This window comes from Macrobrachium nipponense, chromosome 37 (genome assembly GCF_015104395.2).
Source record: "Macrobrachium nipponense isolate FS-2020 chromosome 37, ASM1510439v2, whole genome shotgun sequence".
NCBI classification, from domain to species: Eukaryota; Metazoa; Arthropoda; class Malacostraca; order Decapoda; family Palaemonidae; genus Macrobrachium; species Macrobrachium nipponense.
This window is the reverse complement of record NC_061097.1, coordinates 26,605,408-26,632,238: the sequence shown is the minus strand read 5'-3', so window position 1 is coordinate 26,632,238 and position 26,831 is coordinate 26,605,408.

Below are 26,831 nucleotides of genomic sequence, written 5' to 3'. Positions count from 1 at the left end.
GGTCTCCTCAGACAAACCCTTTGCCCCACACAGAAGTGAGGAGTTGAACAAACTTCTGTCTAGAGACTGGTTCTCGTGATGTATGCTCATATGATGTGAGTGCCTGGTCATAATTGTTCTTCAGAGGTGCAAAACACACTTTGTCTAATGGCTGTAGCACATCAGTGCAGTGAGGAGGCAGCAGAACAATACTGATCTGCTCCTCTCTTGCCAGCTTCACAGTTTCAAGAGTTGTGTGACTCACATGACCATCAAGAATCAGGAGAATTGGCCTTTTTTCCTTTGTCAATTCAACAAATTTGACGAAGAATTCATGGAATACTTTGGCAGTCATCCACCCATTGTCACTTACACAATAAATTGTTTGATTTGGAGTTGTTCCTGAATCCCCAATCCACTGCTGCATCAGCCGTTTTCCTTTAAACACAATGCAGGGAGGCAGAGCAGAGCCATCAGCACAGATGGCTGCCAGTACAGTTATATTTTGTCTTCCACTGCTGGCAGTCACTCTTATTGTTTGCTGTCCAATAACCCCAAGTGTGCGTGTCTTTGATGAATGAAGAGGAAACGACGTCTCGTCTAGATTGTAGATGTGGCCAGGTTTGTCCTGTAGCTGTAGGTCCTGTACCTCTCAATTACATCATAAAAACTGTTAATGATGAAAGGATCACTTGTCCTTTCCTTTCTGTCCACCTGCATTGATGTACCCTTTTTCAGTCGTAGCTTATGGCGTTTCATGAATCCACGGGCCCATTCAGTTCCTGGGTAATTGTCTTTAAATTGGTTAAGAACACCAGTTACAACTGTCAAACCCAATTCAAATTTTGCAGCGCAATAGCTAACCACCTTGCGACATCTAGCAGCAGCTCTCTAACTATTAATATATCACAACTGTCAGTGATGCAAAAATTTTCCCCAAATTTTGGGGTAAAAAATTTGCCGACTGGGTAAAAATTTTGCAGTAAAGGTTTTGCCCCAATGAGGTGGGGAATTTCTTTGCCCCTCGATAACCCCAAGAGGAGGAGGAGGTGGGGCTTCCTACTCAGTGGGAGGACCCACCTACCCTTTACAAGCAAAATTATTACCCCAACTTCAACAACTTCAGTCGGGGTAAAAGGTGCACCCTTAGTTCTCTGAAGAAAATGGAAAATTTTTTACCCCATATTTTATGAGATGCAAAAGAAACTGAACAACATATGAACTAACAATAACAGAAATTTGTATCACAACACAATGATTCCCCAATGCAAGACCTATCTGCTGTGAGTCACATGTTGCAAAATAATCATATGGAACGGAGTTATGCATTGTAAAAGTTTTTACCCCTCTTTCTTTGTCAAAATTCTTCCCCCGGTCGACTATATATATATCTACCCCCTATTTATATATATATAGGTATATATAGTATCATATATATATATATATATATATATATATATATATATATATATATATATATATATATATATATATATATATATATATATATATAACCTCCAGGGGATGTCCATGATACAATTATTAAAACATAAATTTATTCTGAGAAACGTTTCGCACATGAAAATCTCTGTGCATCATCAGTCTGTGAAAGATAAAGACACATTTATAAATAAACAATAAAAGTGTAAAAAACAGGAATTAACATAAATTAAAAAGTCTTAAAATTACATAAAAGAACAAAGTAAAAATGATAAAATAGGTTAAAAGAGACTGCTTAAACACCAACCGTTCATTGTAAGGAGAGAAGATGGAATGAACTAAGACAAGTTAAAAGTAACGACTTCAACTATGCCAGGTACAGAGTTGCTGAGGACGTGTTACTGTTAAGAGGGGAACAAGCCTCTTGATATATAAAGACTCAAGGGTGGTTAAATGGTCAGGATTTTTGACATGGTCTATTATGGAAAACTGTTCTTTTTGTACTTCAATTTTGCAATTAAAAGAATGATTTCTGATGTTGGAAAATTCAGGTTGTTTTATTCTTTGACCAGTGCGAAAGCTGAAGCCCAAGTGAGAGCAATATCTGACCTTTAACAGCCTTCGAGTTGATCCGACGTAAGAGCCCGGACATCCAGGGCATGCAAATTTATATATAACGTTGGATCGCATAAAAGGCTGAAGGCGATCTTTATAGTTAAAAAAGGAACCAATTGTGCATGGATTGCTGGATATGAGTTTGACTTTAAGGCATGGTATCTCATGTTCAATGATTCGTTTTAGGCTGGATGTAAATTTCAAGTCAGATAGATAGGGGATTGTGACATAAGATAGTCTTTTAGGGACATTATAGTTCGTGTCAACAATCTTTTAAAATTAATACTATTCACACTTTGGTTAATAGAGCACTGAAATACTCTTCGTCTTGGAAACTATTCCACGTGGAAATGACTTTTTTGTTAGGTTTCTTCAAATCTAATTCGTTTCCACTCGACATTGTTCAAAAAACCACCAACAAAATACTTACGAAATTCTTGCAGCCACCAATGCCTAATTTTAATGTCCCTAAAAGACTATTTTATATCACAATCCCCTATCTATCTGACTTGAAATTTACCACCAGAAATCTAACACCAGAAATATACATCTCTCACCCCTCAGTGGAATGCCCGAGAATCGAACTTGCGACCACCGCGGTGGCGGGCAAAGACCATATCAACCACACCACTGAGGAACTCCATATATATATATATATATATATATATAGTATATATATATATATATATATATATATATATATATATATATATATATATATTATATATATATATATATAACTATAAAGAGCGCCTCTGTGGTGTGGTTGGTATGGTCTTTGACCGCCACCGCGGTGATCGCAAGTTCAATCCTCGGGCATTCCTGAGAAATATCTTCGCGTTTTGGGTCTCTTGGTTGCAGTAACATTTCTGTTGATTCCTCCGGTTAAACCCCCCCCCCCCTTTTTTTTTCTGTGAATCTGATACTGAACAACAATTAACCTTCTGACTCCCTTGGTCTTTCATTCCTTTTGGAAACGCTAACGTCAGTTGATGCCTTTTCTACTCTTGAAATCCGTCATTACATACAAGCCTTAACTGTCAATAGCCATGTTGTCTGTAGGTACTATGCGTACCGAGATATTTACATACATACTATATATATATATATATATATATATTATATATATATATATATATATATATATATGTGTGTGTGTGTGTGTGTGTGTATGCATGTATGTAAATATCTCGGTACGCATAGTACCTATAGACAACATGGCTATTGACAGTTAAGGCTTGTATGTAGTGACGGATTTCAAGAGTAGAAAAGGCATCAAATGATGTTAGCGTTTCCAAAAGGAATGAAAGACCAAGGGAGTCAGAAGGTTAATTGTTGTTCAGTATCAAATTCACAGACTGATAAAGGAGGTTTTTTACTCTCTTAAAAGGAACGATGCCTTTTTAATCGTTTAATCTCAAAGGAGTCGCGGTCTTCTTGTCCAACCTAATTTAATCTGATTTCTCTGTTTTTCATAACTGAAGAAAAATGTGATGATATGAAATGTTTCATTTGAATGATACTCCAACGAATATACAGAATTTAGGCCAAAGGCCGAGCACTGGGACCCATGAGGTCATTGAGCGCTGAAACGGAAATTGACAGTAGAAAGGTTTGAAAGGCGTAACAGGTGGATAACCTCGCAGTTGCACTACGAATCAATTATTAGGAGAGGGTGGGAAGTAAGATGGAAGAAAGAGAATTTGAACAGAGGTACAGTAAAAGGAATGAAAGGGGTTGCAGCTAAAGCCCGAAGGGACGTTGCAAAGAACCTTAAGTAATGCAGGTGCACTGACCGCACTAACCCCGCCCCCCATCCCACCTCAGAGATCATTGGAATGAAATTCCTTCAAATTTGTAATGCCGAATTTGTGATTACTGCGTCTATTGCAATTTTTAGCATTAACACTATTTTTACAGTTTTAACTCCTGTGATGTTCTCATCTGCAGTAATACTTTTCATGATTACGACGAATATATTTTTTTTTAATACAGTTCTCCCGTGCAAGCATTAGACACGCCCGAGAGTGAAAGAGATGTCCTTTCATTACCCAAACGGCATAAGCGAAAACTGCAAAATACACGAGAGAGAGAGAGAGAGAGAGAGAGAGAGAGAGAGAGAGAGAGAGAGAGAGAGAATGTTATATTGCATGAAAACAGCCTCCCATCCCCACCCAAAAAAAAAAAATTTAATGGCCCTACTTTAGAATCTCAGCTGAAAAAGGGAATGGAATTAATTAATCTACTTCGTTAATGATTTTTCGAAATTGTATATTTCGTTTTAATGAGATCAAAGCAATATTTGGAACGTGTCACTTTGGAAATAAAGTTAACCCGATATTGAATGACTATTAAGAGTTATATTTTTACGTGAATTCAGGCAATATGATATCTTCATCTTTAGCAATGAGCTTTGACCTTCGTTTCTTATTTAAAGGAAAAGGGAAAGAGAGGATAAATATGATTAGTGAGGCGTGAGAAAACGACTCCGTGTTCCAGGCATTAGTGAGGGAAGGCGAGAAAGGAAGAGGCAGAGAGAAACCTAATGGTGAGAGACCATCGGTGAAGAACAAAAAAAACCGCTTGAAGGAAACTGGTGTGGAAGCTGATGGTTATGAACGGAGAGAAAGAGATACCCGGAGAAAGAATTGGAGGGGAGGGGAGGGGGAGGGGGGGCATGGGGGGGGGAGGGGGGGAGGGGGCGGCCGCTAATGATTACTTCGCCCAGCCCCGCCACCTTTCGAGATCTCATCCTCTTTTGGTGGGCGTCTCTCGAAGTGTTTTTATAAGCGATGAAGTCATCCTCTCTAGAGAGAAGAGGTGAGAGGATTTTTCAAATGTAATCATTTGTAATGACCACATCAATAATATCTGAAAAAATTATCAGTTTATTGTAGAAAATCATATCTATTTCGAAAAGGTGTAGTTTTAGATGCTTTGAAAAGGGCCGGAGACCGTCCAAAAATAACGGTTTATGTACATTTTGAAAATGGACGAAGACCGTTATGGCTTTCTCAAACGACCATCATCCCGCAAGAGAAGTGCCACTCGAGAGGATTCTTTCCCCAAATGGCTGATCAGCCTCTTTAAAAAGACAAGTTATACGACTGCAGAAATGCAAACGGAATCTGCGAATTCCACGACCTGTAAGTGAAAGCGAGAATGAAATAACAAACCTCTTGGACACCTGAGTTCTTGTCTGCAAGCAGCAGACTGTCTGAGGATTATTGGGAAGCCAGATAATAATAATTCGTACTTGTTCTGTCCTGTTCTATTTTGCCATTTTCTTACGGTCCCTTAAAAAACGAATGAAAGTAAAAATAATAGCTAACACACACTAATACGTTTCAACGATTTGTCAGATGACTGTTATACTATTATTTTTGCAATAAAAGACCTTTTTACCATACGTGATGCTTAAGTCACCATTTATGCAAAATTGCTTGCAACGACAAGAAAGGAAAGGACGGAGACGCGCTATAAATTGTAGCCAAAATTTGTGATGCTCAGCATCAATTTTGTATTAGTACATTTCATTTCCTGGTATTTCTTTTTTTTTTCTTTTATGCCATCACCGGAAAACCGTTCTCTGTTTACCCTATTAAAAATAACCTTGCTCGGTAGGCAAGCTAATTATTAATAGCAGAGTACGAGCTCTACTGGTTAACGCTGCCTCCGAAATATATACTATCGTCGAGGTCCTCGCTCATTTGAAAAGAAACCTCAACAGGTTTCATTAGTAAAAGAAACAAGTAAAAATGTTTCGGCGCGATCGCATTTTCTGTACAAATCAAAACTACCGAGGCTAGAGGGCTGCAATTCGGAACGTTTGATGACGGAGTGGGAAGACGATCATACCAATTTGCAGCCCTCTAGCCTCAGTATTTTTTTAAGATCTGAGGGGGACAGAAAAAGTGTGGACTGACAGACAGATGCCATCGCAATAGTTTTCTTTTACAGAAAATTAAAAAGAGGAAACAGGAAGAGAAAAATAAATTTTTTGACACTATATAAATGAGAGTTTCTCCCTAGCTTCAAATTCAGCTTTAAATCTGTTTGTCGCAATCCAACAGACAGACGTTCCATCAAATCATAGACAGTCTGCATCAGAATTTCCATGTTATCTAACGACTTACACACTCGTAATAATGTCAAACTGAATCCCATGTGGGCGAATCAGTGAATGAAGCCTCTTAATATTTAATATAACCAGAATAATTATGATATAGAACGACAACACCAGCACACAACACACACGACACACACACACACACACACACACACACACACACAGAATGGACTCTCCCTACTATCGTACTGAAAGGGCTATTCATCAGTGACATGCATCCTTAGTCATTAGCCGAAGAGGCCAGAAAATGCACTGGCGAACAGATGTGACTTCTTTTTTTTTTCTCCCAAGAATTCCTCCCAACCATTCAGACACAAGAAGAAAATGGAGGTTTATTTGGTGTCTTTATGGCTGGAAGTGTGGTCGTGGAAACCACAAGCCTAAAAATGCAGATGATTTGTGTGATGTTTAACATATGTAACAAAATCATCTCCAGTGTCATATTCCTCTTAGTAATCGATAGGAAAGTTATTGTCAGCTTCAGTTGTGTGTTTGCACTGAATGGTAAGGAGATCAAGGGGGCTTTGATTTCCGATATAAAGAATAAACTGGTGTCTGAGGAAAGAGCCCCAAGGAACAACCTGATTCATGGGGTATGGAGTCTGTCCGAAAAACTTACAAGAGCTGATATTTATGAAATAATGTTTTAATCTGAGACAAATCTTACTAGCTTTATGTCATGAAATGTTACTTTGCTTTGCGTTCAGAGCTAAAGCAGATGGAAATCACGTATGAAACGATTTATTTTCCAACTCTCTCTCCTCTCTCTCCGTCTCTCTCCTCCTCTCTCTCTCTCAACGTGTACAATTAGGCACGCGAATGTAATAAAGAGAAATGATACAACATGTCTTCACCATGTATACTCGTATCTCCCGTTTTCATTTCTACTCCTGTTCATTACCTGGCTCTTTATATTTTTTCCTCATTACAAACTACATTCTTAGTGCACTTATAGCTGTTGTTTATTTCACTTTTCTATTTTATTTTGAGTTAATTGGACTGATTTATTGTAAATGAAAGATATATCCAATTAGTTGTTAAGATAAAAAAGAAAAGAATACATGAATGTGTCTAGAACTGCAAATATTAAATCTTGACGTCGGCACTGACATATTTCCGTGGCCGAAAGTTTGTTTAATGAAAAAGGATGTTTAATATAACGAAAGCATAAGCATGATGGAAAATAATTGGTATAATGAATGTGTCGGATTTTGAATAGTCTTGCTGTCACAGGAGGGTTTTTTTTTTTTTTTTGTATATAGGAATTTACCCGTTTTAATTACCCAAGTACAAAATACATCAGAACATAAAAATCAACGTTTCTGGAAAGAGTAAGATTGTCTACCTCATCACTGGAACGATTTTCAATTCCAGGACATATTCTTCAATATCATCTGAAAGATGCTTCGTTCTGTATCTCTTCTCGTCTTTCTGTCACTTTGCGAAGCCGTTTTCGGTAAAGGCTGCAAACCTGATATCGAAATGATAAACAAATCCGATATTGAATTAGAAAGGCTTTTTATTTCAGGTCCTCTATTTAGCTTTCTGTCAAAGAAAACTATCGAGATGGGCATTTCTCCGTCCGTCCGCACTTTTCCCCTCCGCCCTCAGATCTGAGAAACTACTGAGTCCAGAAGGGCTGCAAATTGCTATGTTGATCGTCCACCTTCCAATCATCAAACATAACACATTGCAGCCCTCTAGCCTCAGTAGTTTTTATTTTATTTAAGGTTAAAGTTAGTCATAATCGTGCGTCTGGCAACGATATAGGACAGTCCATCACCGGACCTTGGTTAAAGTTTGATTGGCCGCGGCCCACACAGCATAGTACAGAGACCACCGGATGATGTATTTTCGGTGGCCTTAATTATAAGCTGTACAGAAAACTCGATTTCGCAAAAGAAACTTCGGCGACTTTCTTACTTGTTAATCTTTATGTTCTCCAATACTCTCTTCAGAATCGTTCCTTTACATAATCTTATTAACTGCTTGACTGGCAATCCACGTCAATACCATCCATTCGACGACTCCTTATTCTCACTTCCTCAGATTTTCAGTTTTCATTGCAAATGTCTGAGTGCCTCTCTCTCTCTCTCTCTCTCTCTCTCTCTCTCTCTCTCTCTCTCTCTCTCTCTCTCACCGTAATCTTTCAGCAGCCATCCTCTTTAAAAGATCATGTCCCAGCTGCTAAGTTTAATCTTGTGGCCCATCCAGAAAAAAAGGGGGCTGCATCTTGAAGCTGCACATTCCTCTAGATTTCAGGCTAGGTCCATTTGTCTTCCTCAATGGTACAATTAATTTTCTGAAGAATCTGTCTCTCCCTTTCTTTTTACTTCTTCTTCTTCTTCTTTTCTTCTTCTTCTTCTTCTTCTTCTTCTTCTTCAAACAACAGAAATGTGGTAATCTACTCATCCTTTTAATGCAAAGTTGCTTAAAAGAGAAACTGTTAAATAAGATATAAATTATCTGCAGTACAAACGAAGACACCTGTCAACGGAATACTTTCAGTTCCTTACCAACACATGAGGACCCAACCGTTGGAATATAAATGAATAATTTACTTGCCGGCAATTATGTATCATTAAGGCGTCTGAGTAATTCGACAATTACTATCATGCCTTAAAATTTGACCAAATAAACGTATCGGTTCCCTATTGTTTAGTTACTGGAATGTACTCTGATTGAAAGGAGTTACTATTTTAACAAGATACCATGCTTGATCGACCAAGCCATCGTGAACCTTTTTATCTTTATAACTACCGATTCGACTTCCTTGTTGAACGAGTGGCTTTCGTACTTGCCTACCGATTCGGTAGTCCCGACTTCGATTCCCCGCTCCGCCAACGTGGAGTCAGAGATTAAAAGTAAATTTCTCGATATAATGTGGTCCGGATCCCACAATAAGCTGTAGGTCCCGTTGTTAAGTAACCAATTGGTTCGTAGCCACGTAAAAATAGCTAATCCTTCGGACCAGCCCTAGGAGAGCTGTTATTCAGCTTAGTGGTCTGGTTATACTAAGATATACTTAACTTGCGGTAAAAGTATGCGGTAACAGACTTCTCCTTTTAATAGATGACAGACCTCTTCTTAAAAGTAAGTGGTAGTTAGCTGAACCTGGCAATACATGAGAAGGGAGAAAATCCTTTAAAGATTCTCCTCACGTAACAAAAAATTCTTCATCTTGGTCAATGTCTTTATTTCGGGATTTTCAGGGTGCGACCAAATCTCCAGCGTTGAACCAATGGCCGGAAGGAAGGTCATTTTCCGCTCGACCTATTATTGGGCACGGGCGTTTTTCTCCAGTCCTCCAACATCTGCCCCGTAGGGGGCTGGTGCCGTCAGTGCACCTCACGAGGTGCTCTGTAGGCATTACTTGAGGTTCTCTGTAGCGTCCCTTCGGCCCCTAGCTGCATACCCTTTCATTCCTTTTACTGTATCTACTGTCATATTCTCTTTCTTCCATCTTACTTTCCACCCTCTCCTAACGATTGATTCAATATGCAACTGCTTTGAGCTATTTCTCCTATTACTTTTCAGAACTCCATTAATCTCAATTTTCTTTTCAGAGCTGAATGACCTCGCAGGTCCCAGCGCTTGGCCTTTGGCTTAAGTCTTATACTCCTCCCTCTGAAATATCCAGCATCAATTAGTTCCACGATGCGTCTGTGAGGTTTTTCCATTGGGATCTCGTTCAAACGTCAGCTATTTCCACCTTGTACGTTACTTCATAAAATATGAGACTTCAGTGCCCATTTGTGACTATCTTTTAACCATCCCATCATAGCTTCAAATGATTGTAACAAAAATTCTTATTCATATAAAATTCTTGCAGAAACTGCGACAAAACTGATTTGCATAGTTAAACAAAGAATGATGTCAGTTAGAAATTCGACCGTTTTTATCTCACATATGCAGTAACCAGGCAGTTTGTATCAACTTTCGAAATTTTATTGCATATGGAAAGTGGTGGAGAAGCCTCTTTCCATTCTTCCCCGTCCACCAACCAATTTCCCACAACCGATAAAGGAATTTTTCCTGCCATGCCTTCATTCTCTGAAAGGACCGTTTAACATCATTATTATGTTTCACTGTTACTTGGGGTAGCGTAGGCTACGACTGTTCGGACCATTTCAAGAGGATTAGGAAAATTATTTCGAGAGAGACTTAATCGAGATGACATAATTATTCTCGTATTTAACCACGAAGGGGTAAGTCAGAAAGCTTTATTTCCATAATGTACATTAAAATTCAGTGTGTAAAAAATAATTCTTTAATTCACTCATTTGTGTATCAAAAGGGTCTCGTAGTTCAGAGGTTCAGGCATCTACCCTGCTAACCAAGGGGGCAGGTGGTTTGGATGTGCCATGTCTACCCTACCCTCCTAATCTCCCACTTACCCTGCCCCAACCCAGGCGAGACAAAACAGTTTTGCAGGAGGAGGGTGGATGGCTCCCCTACCCTCCCGTACCCCCTTACACAGCCACCACCTTAGGGTGGACAAACAGGTTTGCAAAAGGGTGGATGTCATCCCTACCCTCCCGTTCCCCCGCCCCGTGGCGGAAAAACAGGTTTGCAAGAGGGGGGGTGGGGGTGGATGTCATCCCTACCCTCCCATTCCTCCACCAACCCAGCCACCGGTGGCAGACAAACAGGTTTGCGAGAGGTGGGTGGCTGTGTCATGTCTCCCCTACAGTCCCCGGGGGAGGAAACACAGGATCCACTCAGATTTTATTATCATAGACTGTTGCATTAAAACCACCTGTGCAATTACTGGGTACCTGGTGTGACGCAGCCCAAGGAATCCTCTTTTTGTATACGCCACAGACAGGTACTGGGGCTGGATTTCCTATAAAATTTTGCCCTGAAGCCTAGTTACATTGGGTAATGACCCAAAATATGCCAAGACTTGGTCTGGTGTTTTGGGCGCATCTGTTCATTAGGATTATCCTTCGCTCAAAAGATAAGTTATGGGAACTGATTAGTGGCAACACCACACGCATTTATATGAATATAAATATAAATAAATTTATATGTTATATACAAGCAAAATGCTACATATCTCATTTAATATCCAATTCGTTCTACCGACTTAGAGCGAATTGGATATTAAATACAATTTGTAACTTTAATGTTTGCGTATATCAAATGCCACAGGAAGGTGATAAATATCCATTCATATATATAGGGTGTCCATAAAGTCCCAGTACCATTATAGGTAATAAATACGTACAATTGTACTGGGACTTTATGGACACCCTGTATGTATGTATGTATGTATGTATGTATGTGTGTATATATAATATATATATATATATATATATATATATATATATATATATATATATATATATATATATATATATATATTATTCACGAACTCCAAAAAAGCATCACCCTGCCAAGCATGGCCAGAGGATAACCAACCCTGAATTCTCTAATATAAGAAATCATGCAGCTCATTGTAAAATTGAAATGAACAAAAAACATTTTACGATAATTGACAATATCAAGCACAGCCAATATATAACGACGCTTTTCTTTACATATCAAACACCTCGTTCCTTCCCTCAATTCGAGTCAATCCTCTACTCAGCTTTTCTTGGCGTAGTTGAGGTCTGGGCAAACGACGGTCCTACAGCCATTCCTTTCTTATCCTCCTCTTTGTAAAGGTTGCTACTCCTTTTTAATGTTAAATTTCGTCAATTTTAATGTCACCTTGTTGTATATAATTTTTTATTTTAGTTCATAACAACTAGTTTTTATGAATAACTTTAGTTTTCTATGTATTCCTTTTTAAATTGGCAAGTAAAACTTTTATTTCATATTTTATAAATGTGAATAATTTTATATTACAGACTGATGATGAGTCAGTCTTAACTACTCTTTTATCCATCCCATTGCTTCAGTCATACTGTACTTCAACTGGGTAATTATCAGTTTGTTCGTATGGTGTTTTTACGTTGCATGGAACTAGTGGTTATTCAGCAACGGGACCAACGGCTTGACGTGACTTCCGAACCACGTCGAGAGTGAACTTGTATCACCAGAAATACACAGCTCTCACACATAAGTGGAATGCCCGAGTATCGAACTCGCGGCCAATGAGGTGGTACGCCAACACCATACCAACCACGCCACTGAGGCGCTTTAATCATCAGTTGTACCTAATAGATAAAACCTCTTTTTACCATTAAATCCATTCGCTTAATAACCTTTTTGTTTTAACAAGAAGACTACGAAATATTCTTCTTCACAACTGTGATTTCTCATCAAATAAACGCATTACAGAACACATTTCCAAAAGAATCTCATCTGTCTTATAATCACATAAGAACTCGAAACTCAATCACCTTTCATTGTAATCAGGCCCTGAAGGTTGATCACCATTTCAGTCCTGCAATCTCATCTAAGTCTTTACTCACTTCAGGATCACTTTCTCTCACCGTCACACTTCCATCTTTTCCCTGCACGCAGCCTTAAACCTCATATCGTTAACCAAAGCACTTTTGAGGTCTGATTTCTTGTTAAAATACTCGAGACACCGTTTATCAAGTAACAAACGCGCCGATGTTTCTTCGGCGCAATAGAGTTCTCTGTACAGTCTACAATCAAGGCCACCGAAAATAGTTCTATCTTTGGGTACCCTCGGTACAATGGTGTATGCCCGCAGCCCATGAAACTTTAACCACGGACCGATGGTGGCCTGTTTTATATCGTTGCCAGATTCACGATTATGGCGAACTTTAATCTTAAATCAAATAAAAACCACTGAGGCTAGAGGGCTGCAATTTGTTATGGTTTATGATTGTAGGGTGTATGATCAACATAGCAATTTGCAGCCCTCTAGCCTCAGTAATTTATAAGATCAGAGGGCGGAAGGACAGACAATGCCATCTCAATAGTTTTCTTATACAGAAAACTTGAAAATTATCACTCCTCTGATTTCCCTCGTATTTATGGAGACCGTAACTTCAACCTGTTTGTCGTAAAAGCATCCCTGACAAAATAAAAAAAATAAAAAATCTGTATCAATACCGAGAATATATTTTGCTTTTGCAGCGTAGAGAGTGTTGATCTGCAAATGCCATGACTTTACGATGCAACGGTTTTCACACAACGCTCTCTCTCTCTCTCTCTTACTGAAATATTCACGCTTACGGAAATAAAACAAGAGACTGTCCTTGTTCTCAAGGAGAGAGAGACACTCACTCGCCATTACCGGGAACATTACCATACCGAGGTTTCAGGAGTCTCTCTCTCTCTCTCTCTCTCTCTCTCTCTCTCTCTCTCTCTCTCTCTCACTTATATATATACGCAAAAAATATATGTACATTTAAATGTATATAAATATATATCTAATACACATAAAACTGGATATTTACTTCTTAAACCTTACAGACCTCTCTCTCTCTCCTCTCTCTCCTTCTCTCTCTCTCTCTCTCTCTCTCTCGTCTCTCTCTCTTCTCTTCTCTCCTCTCTCTCCCTCTCTCTCTCTCTCTCTCTCTATATATATATATATATATATATATATATAGATAGTAAATATATTATATATATTAATATAATATATAATAAAATATATATATAATATATATATATATCATTATATATATAATATTATATACACACGTATATACATAATATAATAAATATATATATATTTAACACATACACACAAATGCGTATTCACCTCTTAAAACTTAGATCAGTAAAGAGCCATTTGAAATCGCCAGTTCCGAAAAAGAGCAATTTCTCTCTATGACCTAATGAATCATGATATATTTAGAAAAATCCTACCAACTTATTTCGGAGAATGACCTTTTATTGAACCGCCAAAGAGCTCTTCTCTGACGTCCAATAACACGGCTGTGATATTCTCATGATCCTCTTATGAAGAGCCGAAAGCCGATGAAGGATCCGTCCCGAAAAAAAAAAAAAAAAAAAAAAAAGTCGAGAAAAGGCCCAAAAAATTTTGCCCGCCGTAAAGGAAAATTTTCGCCGGCCGTCGTTCCACAATGGCGCTGTTACGGATTCAGTGATTTAGGTGTAATGATATACGACGCTCACTTGAAACTCCCTCCCGCCCCGCCTTTTCTCTCTCTCTCTCTCTCTCTTATTATGCAGCTATTCATTGCCATGGCGCTGATGCCACATGGAATTTCCGATGTCCCTCGGTGCCGTTTCAACAAATGCCGCCCCCTTCTCATGGGTTCGGGTAACAGACGTGTCAAAAGACAGCTCTCTCTCTCTCTCTCACTTTCTCTTGTTCGTATTTAGCACTAACACTACTTTATTTTAAATTGATTGAACTTCACCTTCACCCTCCGCGAACAAGATTACGTTCACGCATACATGTCCTCTCTCTCTCTCTCTCTTGTTCGTGGTTAGCCAACACATTACTTGATTTTAAATTGATTGAATTTTACCTTCACCCTCTGCGAACAAGATTACGTACATGCATACATGTTTCCCGCCCCCCCCCCTCTCTCTCTCTCTCTCTCTCTCTCACACACACTTTACAGTTTTGATAGTCCCATTTTCTTCATGTAAATGTAACATTGTTTTGCCGTGACTGCTTACTACATCATTCCGTGTTTTCTTCTTTAAAAACTTACTAGAATCTTGAACAACGAAATTATTCCTACTCTTGTATTTAAAGTTTTCGAGATCTGTGCGGTGAGAATCAGACCCCTCGGGAGACCCGAGGTTAGAGGGGAGAAAGCCATCTGAGAGAGATGAGGGGAAAGGCGATTAATAATGGCTGTGAAAACAGCATCAACATTTCAAAGCGATGTTCCGTTCGAGTTGACATCGCATCTCAAATGCGGCCGTCACTTGCTGTCTAGTCAGTGGGCTGTTTTATTCTTATCGTTCTGGGGTCGTTCTCTATTATATGTCTTTGGTAGATCTATGTACTTAGGGCGATAATGGATAATAGCTACCTTTGTAGCCCTGTTGAACTAACGCAGAATGGTACCAATTGAATCTATGGGGACAACGATGAAGGTGCTTTAATAACAACAGAGATTAAATCAGCAAATAGGCCATAACAATATAGTATACAGCAACAGCAGCCATGATGGAAATCGCTTTGGTTAAGCCATTAGTTTAATTACGTCTAAGTGAAATCACAGATCACGGTTAACCTCAGGTATTATGCAATTGCTCTTTTATTATTGGAAGGTTCAATCCCAGATTTATGTCGCTTTTGTTTGTTAAGTTGAATTGAGTATAGAATTTAGGCCAAAAGGACAAGTACTGGGACCCATGAGGTCACTCAGCGCTGAAACGGAAATTGAGAGTAAAAGTTTTGAAAAGTATATAAGGCAGAAAACTTCACGGTTGCACTATGAAACAATTGTTGGAAAGGGTGGAAAGTAAGATGGAAGAAGGATAATATGAGAGGAGGTACAGTAGATGGAATGAAAGGGGTTGCAGCTAGGGGCCGAAGGCACAATGCAAAGAACATTAGGTAATGCCTACAGCACACCGCGTGAGGTGCACAGACGGCACTACCCTCTACGGAACGTTAGTTTAACTTTAACATCTTGGGCAATAATAAACTTCATTTAAACATTAAAAGGATTAAACGAAAACTTCTTTCAGTTTTCTTCTGAAGATGGAAAAAGGAACCCAAAAGATTAATGAGCATAACTTTTTACTTATAAGTATTTACGTATTTACAAATTGCTCGACTGTTGAGTAAAATACTATGTAAATACTTTATATATATATATATATATATATATATATATATATATATATATATATATATATATATATATATATATATAATGCACATTTCCTTATCAATTTGCATATAATTTGCATGCATACACAAATAAATACAGACATGCGCGGCATAATCTTCCATTGCATTGTACAAATAATTATTATTCTACAATGCAAAGTTTTATTCCTAATCTTTCAGAACAAGTCATGCGCTTTCGCTTTTTGACCTTTCTAGGACAGAAGTTGGTCTGTCATTAGCTTGTGTATTTGTTTTGTAAGTAAAAGCAGGTTCCAGTTATACGTACGACACTTCACTCGAGCCTTGAATAAACGAACACTTCACCCTAATATTAAATACAGTGAAAGCCGATTGGTACGCACCCTGACAGATCATAGCTAAATTCATGACGGACAGAAAAATGAACTCGTTCAGCCATGACCTCCTTGGGTCAAATCTGCATAAATGCTCAGGGGAAAAGCACGATGGAAATGAACATTATTATCGAAAGGAAATCTGAACTATTTCCTAACATCCACTTTACCAATAATAATAATAATAATAATAATAATAATAATAATAATAATAATAATAATAATAATAATAATAATAATAATAATAATAATTTGTTTATTTGTAGGGTGTTTTTACGTTGCATGGAACCAGTGGTTATTCAGCAACGGGACCAACGTCTTGACGTGACTTCCGAACCACGTCGAGAGTGAACTTCTATCACCAGAAGTACACGGCTCTCACCCCTCAGTGAAATGCCCAAGAATCGAACTCGCGGGCAGCGAGGTGGCACGCCAACGCCATGCCGACCACGCCACTGAGGCGCTATTATAATAATAATAATAATAATAATAATAATAACAAACATACAAATATATCAATCAATAAATAAATAAATAATCAAAATTTTTTGGTTTCAGTAGCCCTAAACGGAGGTCCACGATGCCGGCGAAAGGTAGGCGGACGGGAATGACAGACTTTTCAGGGGGCGGATAAAAAAATTTTTTTTTTTCCCCCCCCCCCCCACCCCTCCCCCCCCCCCCCCCCCACCCTCCCCCGAGGAAGAAGGGAAAAAAGCGTGGTTAAGGAAGCTATGTGGAACTGCTTGTCTAGGCAGATCTGTTTACAAGCCTGCTCGGGTGCTAAAGAAGCCAATTGCCTTTTATTATTGAGATATATATACCTTTCCTATGGGGAAGGTTGTTATCTTTTTCTTTGTTGTTGTTATACTTTTTTATATTCCTTTTATCATACGTTATTTCTCTTGGCTGCCTGAAATGTGATAGGACGCCAAAGACTTGGTGTCAGTTATATTCGAAGTACTTGACTATGACAGACATACCTTTATGTTCAAGAAGTCACAATTTAAAAAAAAACCGGAAGTCGCTTATAGTGCCGTCAGTACACCTCCCTTCGTGCACTGTAAGCATTACTAACGATTGTTTACCGCGTCACTTCGGCCACTAACTGCAACCAGCTTTTAGCTATTTACTTTGCCCTCATTCCCGCTTTCTTTCGTTCACCATACTGCACAACCTCTCCAACTCCCTCTTTTCACTGTCCTCAGCGCTGAATTGTTATATCTCTAGATATAACTTTTTCAAACTAAATTTTAATGTCATTGCACTGTGTGACGCTTCAGAATGCTGGATCATACAACAGAAGTATCTTCTTACGTCCTATATTTTCAGAGAAATGGAATAATCGGAGTTATGTCGCTTATGCCTACTCTAGTGCAAGTGGTTTAGAAAAAAGGTTCGTAGCAGCAATAAAAAGACTCGTTCCTCAAACGACCAAGTCAGAATTCTATGAATTTTGCCGGTGAAATTTACTAAATGATGTGGAGAATTAGACAAATATCTGCTTTTTAATTATTATTTTAAACCACAATTTAAAAAATGGCACAAACAAATGAACATACTAACCTAAGCTCAACTCAAGTAAAGGGCTTTCTAATGGAATATCCCAATGGAATTTGAGTTTTTCTTCTGTAATCGTAGAGTTTTATTCATCGTTAAATCCAGTCTTATACCTTTTCCAGACTTTTATTGAAGACGTTCATTTGAAATGTCATTAATGAACGCAGCGAGTAATTTTCTAAGGTTGACAGTAATTAATGCGAAGTCTTTGTTGACAGGATTTTTCTGGGAATAAGGAAAGATTTTTGTCGAACAGTTTTTAATGAAGGAATTATTTTTGTTTTGTCAGTCATTCGACAACGTAATTCTCAGAATTCTTGATATTCTTGATCCTACTGCAATATTCAGCTGCATATCAACTGACATCTTGACTGTCATGACAGTTTACAGGTTTTAACTGAAAGTTCAAGTTACAGAATTTATATTCTTTAACCTCTGACCTTTTCGTATTTTCTCCTTCTAATATTTCTGAAGTTCAGTTTCCTTCGGCTCAGTTCCTCATCATGGACATTAATTTACCTGAAGGGAGAGAGAGAATATTGTCTGTTTTAATTAGAGTAATGTCCTAGCAAACGCCTGCATCACTTTGTGAAGGTTTGATTGGTGTCGACTTTGTAATAAATCTCGCTTTGCATCGCTTGTAAAGTGGAAGGCATTTAATTAGATTTACAGACATATCTTTGCATAAAGATATAGATGAGGAGATGAGTTGAATATAGAATATAGGCCAAACGCCAAGCACTGGGACCTATGATGTCATTCAGCGCCGAAATGGAAATTGACGGTAAAAGGTTTGAAAGGTGTAACACGAGGAAAATCTCACAGTTGCGCTGTGAATCAAGTGTTAGGAAAGGGTGGAAAGTAAAATCAAGAAAGAGAATACGGAAGGAGGTAAAGTAAAAGGAACAAAAGTGGTTGCAGCTAGGGCCCGAAGGCACGCTGCAAAGATCCTTAAGTAATGCCTGCAGTGCACCGAATGAGGTGCACTGACGGCATTAGCACCCTACGGGGGATATGGATGAAGCCTATTTTCTAGACACTAACCCATATGGAATCTAATCAGTTGATTTCTACAAAAAAATATAAATTCATAACCAGACTGACGATACATGTAAATTGTTCATCATTAGTGAAGTCAAATATTTGTGAAAAAGTAATCGGCTCAGTAATGTTAACATATAAAATTATTCTTCAATAACAAATTTTATGTATTTTTCTCGGATTATCTTCGGTAATATCATAATAAATTAAGCAACTATCTCTCCAATGTATCCAGCTTTAGGTTCCAAAGCAATGCATTTCCTAAAATGTGATAATTGAATTTTAGTGGTTCCTCAATTTAAGGGAGAAGAAAGCCCTAGTCTATATTAATAAAATTTCATGGAAAAAAAACTTAAAAGAAATTCAAAGACTGTATAGATCTCTCTTCAATGACTAATGTGGCGTAAACCACCTAAAGTGAATATCGTTAACTGATAGGATGGGCCTTACGGCAAGTGACTAAGAAGTCTTTGTTTATTATAGATACCTCCTATTTCAAAGCAGTACTTGGCTTGATTTGATTTATGACTGCTAAAACTGGCGTCACAACACTTAGGTTATTGACGGCGCAATAACATTTGATAGGTAACTAAAATTTACATTTAAAAGGGGTTCCAATTCTAAACCTGCGCAAAAGTAATTAGTAAAGTATTACAATATCTGTTTCTTCAAATGGCAAAAATTCGCAGTTATCAGCCTTTTAGCAACTTCAGTCATGTGGTAACCTCATTCTTTTACACACAACACAAGCAACAGCTGTTTTGATTTCTTAGCAAAATTATAGGAAGACTATATGAGTTTATGAATAAAACTTGAACGCCATAACAGAAGGATATTGTGTTATCTCTTGTTCCAATTACATTTCCGTGAATATACAATTAAGTGACGAATTTTGCATCTCATTGCTAGAAGGACCACGCAGTGCAAAGCCTTAGTTTTGTCTCTTGTTCCTGATTGAGCTATTATAAAGATAATTAATATTTGATCAAAACAAAGCCTGTATTGTTTCTTTTATAGCATATGAAGTGGATGATGATTTGGGAATGTTCTTTACATGCGATTCAATCCTGAGTTTAACGTGAATAGGTCAATATAATCTTCAGAAACTTTTCCTATATACTTAACCCTTAAACGCCGACTGGACGTATTTTACGTCGAGATAAATTGTCTGTCGGGTGCCGACTGGACGTATTTTACGTCGACATACGAAAGTTTTTTTTAAAATTCGCGGAAAAATACTTATAGGCCTACCAGCCTAAAACTTTTGAATCACGCGCCTTGGGAATGCCTGGAGTTCACGGATCAAGGCCTTGGTTTTGTTTTGAAGCGTGACCCAGGTGCGCATGCGCGATATCCCTTCTTCTCGCTCCAGCCAGCATCAGTAGCGCACCATCCGAGAGCGATCTTATTTCGTGAAAAGCGTGGTTTTTTTCTGGACTTGTGCGAGACTTTGAGCATTTGTATTGCTACAGGACATTCCTAGATATGTCTCAACGACGTGTGAACCGTGAAAGGCGCGTTTTACCCGTCGGAAGGGATCGTGTAAGGCGAGTTTTGGACCTGGATGCTGGCGATGGGGCCAAGCACCACCGCATGACCCCACGCCTCAAGGCCGTTTCTGTGCGGCCACGTGGTGTGGCTGAAAGTGTTTCGGGAACACATCGTTTGCCTTTGGTTACCCCTAGGAAGCATGTGGGCGTCCTTAGGGGCATTCGTAGGCATTTGGGAGGCCTCCAACCAAGGGACATAGACGAATATCTTTCGGAGCTTGATCGGGAACATGTCGCAAGTCCTCATCGAGTGATGAGGACATCAGTCCCGATGAAAGTGAGGATGAATATTTGCCCCCAATGTCCGTTCGAGGCTCACATCCGAAAGTGAGGCTCGAATTCAGATGCATACGAGGGGAATCTGAGGAGGAGGGGATGGGGGAGGGTGGGGATACGGGCTCAAGTTTTATCGCAGAGGACGATACAGAAAGTGAGGGCCTAAGTGAGGGTGATGGGCCAACGGGGGGGTAAGTGTGCATCGTGCCCGCACCCGTGCGCGTGCGCGCGCACGGGCACGTAGAAGGTCGGCTCGTCGCGCCAGCCAAGGTGAAGGTCGGTCGTCGGAGAGTGACGAGGGGTGGACGGAGGACCCCACCCCTCCTAACATGCACCCCTTCACGGCAACCCCTGGGATGACCGTACCAGTACCCCTGACTGTTTTGGGGTTCATCCAGCTTTTCCTGACGCGGGAATTGCTGGAATACCTGGTACACGAGACGGTGGACTACGCTCGGTACTGCCGGTAACGAGGCTTGAAGACGACCTTGTCGTATTACTGGCGGGGAGGCCACAAACCTCAATTGAACATGGCACATTTTTTGGGGCTCCACATTTATTTTGGTTTTTTTTTGACACTGCTGTCGACGTCAGGCAATATTGGAGGAGAAATTATTTTTTATGTATTGCCGAATGCTGCCTTGGTGTTATGTCCCGTGATAATTTCCTGGCGATGGACAGGTACTTTCAACGCCTTCAACGAAGGGCCATACCCCAGAATATCAGTGATCGCCTCATTTTAGTGCGTACAGTGTTGGATTATATCCGTGAGCGGTGTAGTAATCTCGTGATTCCTGGAAAGAACCTGTCTTTGGATGAGGGGATGATGCCTTACAAAGGACGTCTTAGTATAAAGTGTATAACCCCAAGAAGCCAAAGAAATATGGTGTGAAATTCTTTCTCATTACCGAGGCCAACACTGGATATGTTGTGGAACTTTTCAGTGTATACCGGGGTCTTCTCCACGCTGCGTGACACTGTATTCAACCGTTGTGGGACGTTTCCGTAACCAGGATATCACCTGTTTATGGATAATTATTATAACTCGGTATCCCTGGCCCAGGAACTGTATGAAGCAGGTGTTCACGTCAGTGGTACCCTTCGGTTGGTGCGTGGGGCCCCGAATGTCCTCAAGAGGTTCGCTAGTCATCCGCAACACCTGGCAAGAGGAGAGACAGAGTGGCGGCGGAAGGGCGCTGTCTTCGTCATCTGGTTGGAAGGGTGTCCGACTCGTCCCCATGATTACGACGAGTCATGAACCCATCCAAGAAGAGATCGTACAGCGAAGACACGTCGACAGGGCGAGTTGTGTTTTGAGGAGTTTCGTACCGAGCGGCCCTACTGTCATTGGGCACTACAACATGCACATGGAGGAGTTGATCTCTTTGATCAGCTCTCCAGTACTATCCCTTTCGCCAGGAGAACCAGAAGGTGGACACAGAAGCTCCTCAAATACATCCTTCAGTTGGCCCTCCAAAACTGCCTACATACTGTACTGTGGGTACCGCGGTGACAATCTTCCGAGGTTGACCCACATACAGTTCCTAGAGGTAGCCGGGAATGCCCTCATCAACTTCGATCCCGATGAGTGGCTTCCATAACTGACCCCCTGCCCGAGCTGCAGATCTGCCCCTAGAGGAAAGGGCAGACTAGAGGGCCAACTTCGCTCGGACCTTGCCGAACCGCCCCTGCTGACGACGCCCCTGCTGACGACGCCCCTGCCTGCCGCCGCCCCTGCTGCCGCCGCCCCTGCTGCCGCCGCACCCCTGCTGACGACGCCCCTGCTGCCGACGCCCCCTGCTGCCGCCGCCCCTGCTGGACGACGCCCTCTTGCTGCCGGCCCGCCATCACCGCTTCTCGTCGGGTAGTGGACCCTGCGTGTCGGCTGCAGCCAGGGGAACACATACTGGAGGCCTTAGAAGGGCGAAGGCAGAAACGGTGCCGGGTGTGCCATATGAATGGCAGAAGGAGAGACACCCGGTTCTTCTGTCGTCTCTGCAAAGTTGCTCTTTGCAGGATAGGGGAGTGTGACCGAAAGTACCACACTAAGGTCATGTATTGGAGCGCGCCCCCTAAACCGACAGCGGAGGGCACACGGGGCCGCCGGGTCCATCAGCAGTAAGGGCGCGCGTCTCCCTCCTCCACCTGTACCTCGTCATGTCGAGTGGAAAAAAATGCAAGACTCTTCAATGGAGGAGGGAGAAAAAAAACAAGAATAGAACGAAGAGTCAGGATTTACGAGTGAGTATTCTGCATTTATTTTATATTAGTTTTAGTTTTATATTTATTACAATTTTTTATATATCTGAATGTGTGCATGATAAAAATAATAATAAGACATTTCATTGGTGTCGAAAAGAGAAGTGTCACCTGCATTCCTTTTATTTATGTATTGGTACCAGAATCGAAGAAGTATATAATATATAAAGTATATATTTTATGTATACATATATTATATATATATATATATATATATATATATATATATATATATATATATCTATATATATATATATATATATATATATATATATATATATATATATATATATATATATATATATATATATATATATATATATATATATATATATATATATATATATATATATATATATATATATATATATATATATATATATATATATATATATATAATATATATATATATATTATAAATATTTTTTTTTTGGGGTAAGCAAATTACTTACAGTTCTAGTAATATTCAATTATTTACCTTCACTTTAAAACAAATTGCAAGTCTCTAGAACAATATCTCGATTTATGGTGAATATTTGAAAAAAATATTTTTATTCCCTCCGCGCGCCGATTCTCGGCCGAAAATATCCGAAACGCGTAGGTCACATTCTCCTAATATTTGTGCATTTTCATATTACGCTTATTTTATAGTTTTATATATGGAAATGTGCGCAAAAACATGCACAATATAACAAAAAATATTGGGAGGTTGTAGCATTTATCATTTTTGAAATATTTGCATATAAAGTACGATAAGTACGAAAAAAAAACTACGATCGGTCAACTTTGACTCAACCGAAAAGGTAAAAAAACGCATTTATAACATAAAAATCTTACAGTCTAGTAATATTCAATCATTTATCTTCATTTTAAAATAAATTGCAGTCTCTAGAACAGTATCTCGATTTATGGTGAATTTTTGAAAAAAATATTTTTTCCCCTCCGCGCGCCGATTCTCGGCCGAAAATCTCCTAAACGCGTAGGTCACATTCTCCTAATATTTGAGCCTTTTCATATTACGCTTTTTTTAAAGGTTTATATATGGAAATGTGCGCAAAAACATGCACAATATAACAAAAAATATTGGAAGGTTGTAGCATTTCTCATTTTTGAAATATTTGCATATAAATTAAGATAAGTACGAAAAAAACTACGATCGGTCAACTTTGACTCAACCGAAAAGGTAAAAAAACGCATATATAACATAAAAATCTTACAGTCTAGTAATATTCAAACATTTATCTTCAATTTAAAACATATTTCAAGTCTCTAGAACAATATCTCGATTTATGGTGAATATTTGAAAAAAATATTTTTATTCCCTCCGCGCGCCGATTCTCGGCCGAAAATCTCGGAAACGCGTAGGTCACATTCTCCTAATATTTGTGCCTTTTCATAGTACGCTTTTATTAGAGTTTTATATATGGAAATGTGCGCAAAAACGTGCACAATATAACAAAAAATATTGGAAGGTTGTAGCATTTATCATTTTTGAAATATTTGCATATAAAGTACGATAAGTACGAAAAAAACTACGATCGGTCAACTTTGACTCAACCGAAATGGTAAAAAAACGCATTTGTAACATAAAAATCTTACAGTCTAGTAATATTCAATCATTTATCTTCAATTTAAAACATATTGCAAGTCTCTAGAACAATATCTCGATTTATGGTGAATATTTGAAAAAAATATATTTATTCCGTCCGCACGCCGATTCTCGGCCGAAAATCTCGGAAACGCGTAGGTCACATTCTCCTAATATTTGAGCCTTTTCATATTACGCTTTTTTTAAAGTTTTATATATGAAAATGTGCGCAAAAACATGCACAATATAAAAAAAATTATTGGAAGGTGTTTAGACATTTCTCATCTTTTTTATATTTGCATATAAAAAATTTTTTTTAACAAAAATTCGACATTTGGTCAACTTTAACTCGTTCGAAATGGTCAAAAACTGCATTTGTAAGCTAAAACGCTTACAGTATCGTAATATTCAATCATTTTCCTTCATTTTGAAACAAATTGCAAGTCTCTATAACAATATTTCGATTTATGGTGAATTTTTTAAAAAATACTTTTTTTACATCCGTGCGCTACGAATTCATGCATCATTTTGTGATAATATTTTCTCTGTGTTGCTTTTATCGTTTTACAATGTGTTATATATCAAAATGATTGCAATTTAGTGCACATTACAACGAAAAAAAAGTAACTTGTTACCTCTAACCGTTTTGGCGCACAGCGCGATTTGAATACAATTATATATGAAATTTGTTTTTGCGCTATCATATATCGCATTATTTATATATGATAATGATAATTTTTTTCATTTCTGATGGTTGCATACTAAACTTCAAGCAATGACGAAAAAAGGAGCCAAAAATGAACTCTTAATCTTGAAAACTTAGCGCGCTGTGATTTTTTGAAAAAAATATTTTTTCCGCTTACGCGCTCACTCTCAAACCCCTCCGGCACACGGGAGTCATTTTTTTATTTACCGCTCCGGCGTTTAAGGGTTAATATACAATAGATTAGTTAGCTACATTATGAAAACAGTACTGCATAAAGTACTTCGATACATGTTGTCGGGGAATACTTTAGTGCAAATATGCTAAGCAAATTGTGTATCGAAAATTAAACAGAATTAAAGTAAATATCCAAATCCATCATTCACAAAGATCCTTTAGAAATGAACACAATTTCTTGGGAGACTTAAAAAAAAATAACCGTACGTATAAGTATGCGCGTATATTTTTCTTTATATTATAAGAACAAACATGTGTAGACATTTACCGGTTTCAACACACATCTAAAAGGGCCCTTCTGCATACAACTAGCAGCTCTCTTTATTTATCTCAAACAAAAGTCCTAAAACCAATTACGAAACCATCTTAATATTAAAATTGAAATTTTAATATTAAGATGGTGGCCAGAATAAAAATGTACATATGTTAAATTATTTGTGGGTTTTCTATAAATAATTTAACATATGTACATTTTTATTCTGGCCACCATCTTAATATTAAAATTTCAATTTTTTCTTCTATGTTCCTACGCGCTTTGCGTATCACGAGTCCACAATACCTGGACCAAGAAATAGAATACATAAAAAAGATAGGAAACGATCTCTGCTACCCACCTCATTTAATTGATTTATGTTATCAAAAAGCTCATAAAAAGTTTTTATATGTTTCTATTAATGAAAAAGAAATCCCTAAAAAAATGTACTTAGCTTACCTTATTTTCGTGGGATTTGAAACCATAAAATCAATATTTTAAAATCATTTAATGTTAATGTAGCGTTCTCTTATAACAATACCATTAAAGATATGCTATTAAGAATAGTCCCGTAACAAAATAACAACAACACATTTACAAAATTCCTTGTAAGGATTGCCCATCGTTTTACGTTGGTCAGTCTAGTAAAAATTTATGTGTTCGGGTTAAGCAGCATATGTATTCAGTTAGAACAGCCCAGACTTCAAATGCACTGTTTATCCATCTGAGTGAAAAATCTCATTGTATTAATTGGGGTGATGCCTCGGTAATTGCTAGATCTAATGATTATGTTTCAAGAAATTTACTGGAATCGGCAATTATACAAATCACTAATAAAAACAACCTAAATCTTAGTCTGGGAATGTACCATTTGGACCCATATATTGAAGATGTTTATGAAGGACCTCAAAATAAATGAACAACTAATAAATTAGTCCCACATGTATATAGTTATTAATTCTCTCTCTCTCTCTCTCTCTCTCTCTCTCTCTGTCTTTCTCTCTCTCTCTCCCTCTCTCTCTCTCTCTCTCTGGTTTTTTCGATATTTTCTCTCCCTCTTTCTCTGCTCGATATATATATATATATTTATATTTTCTTTC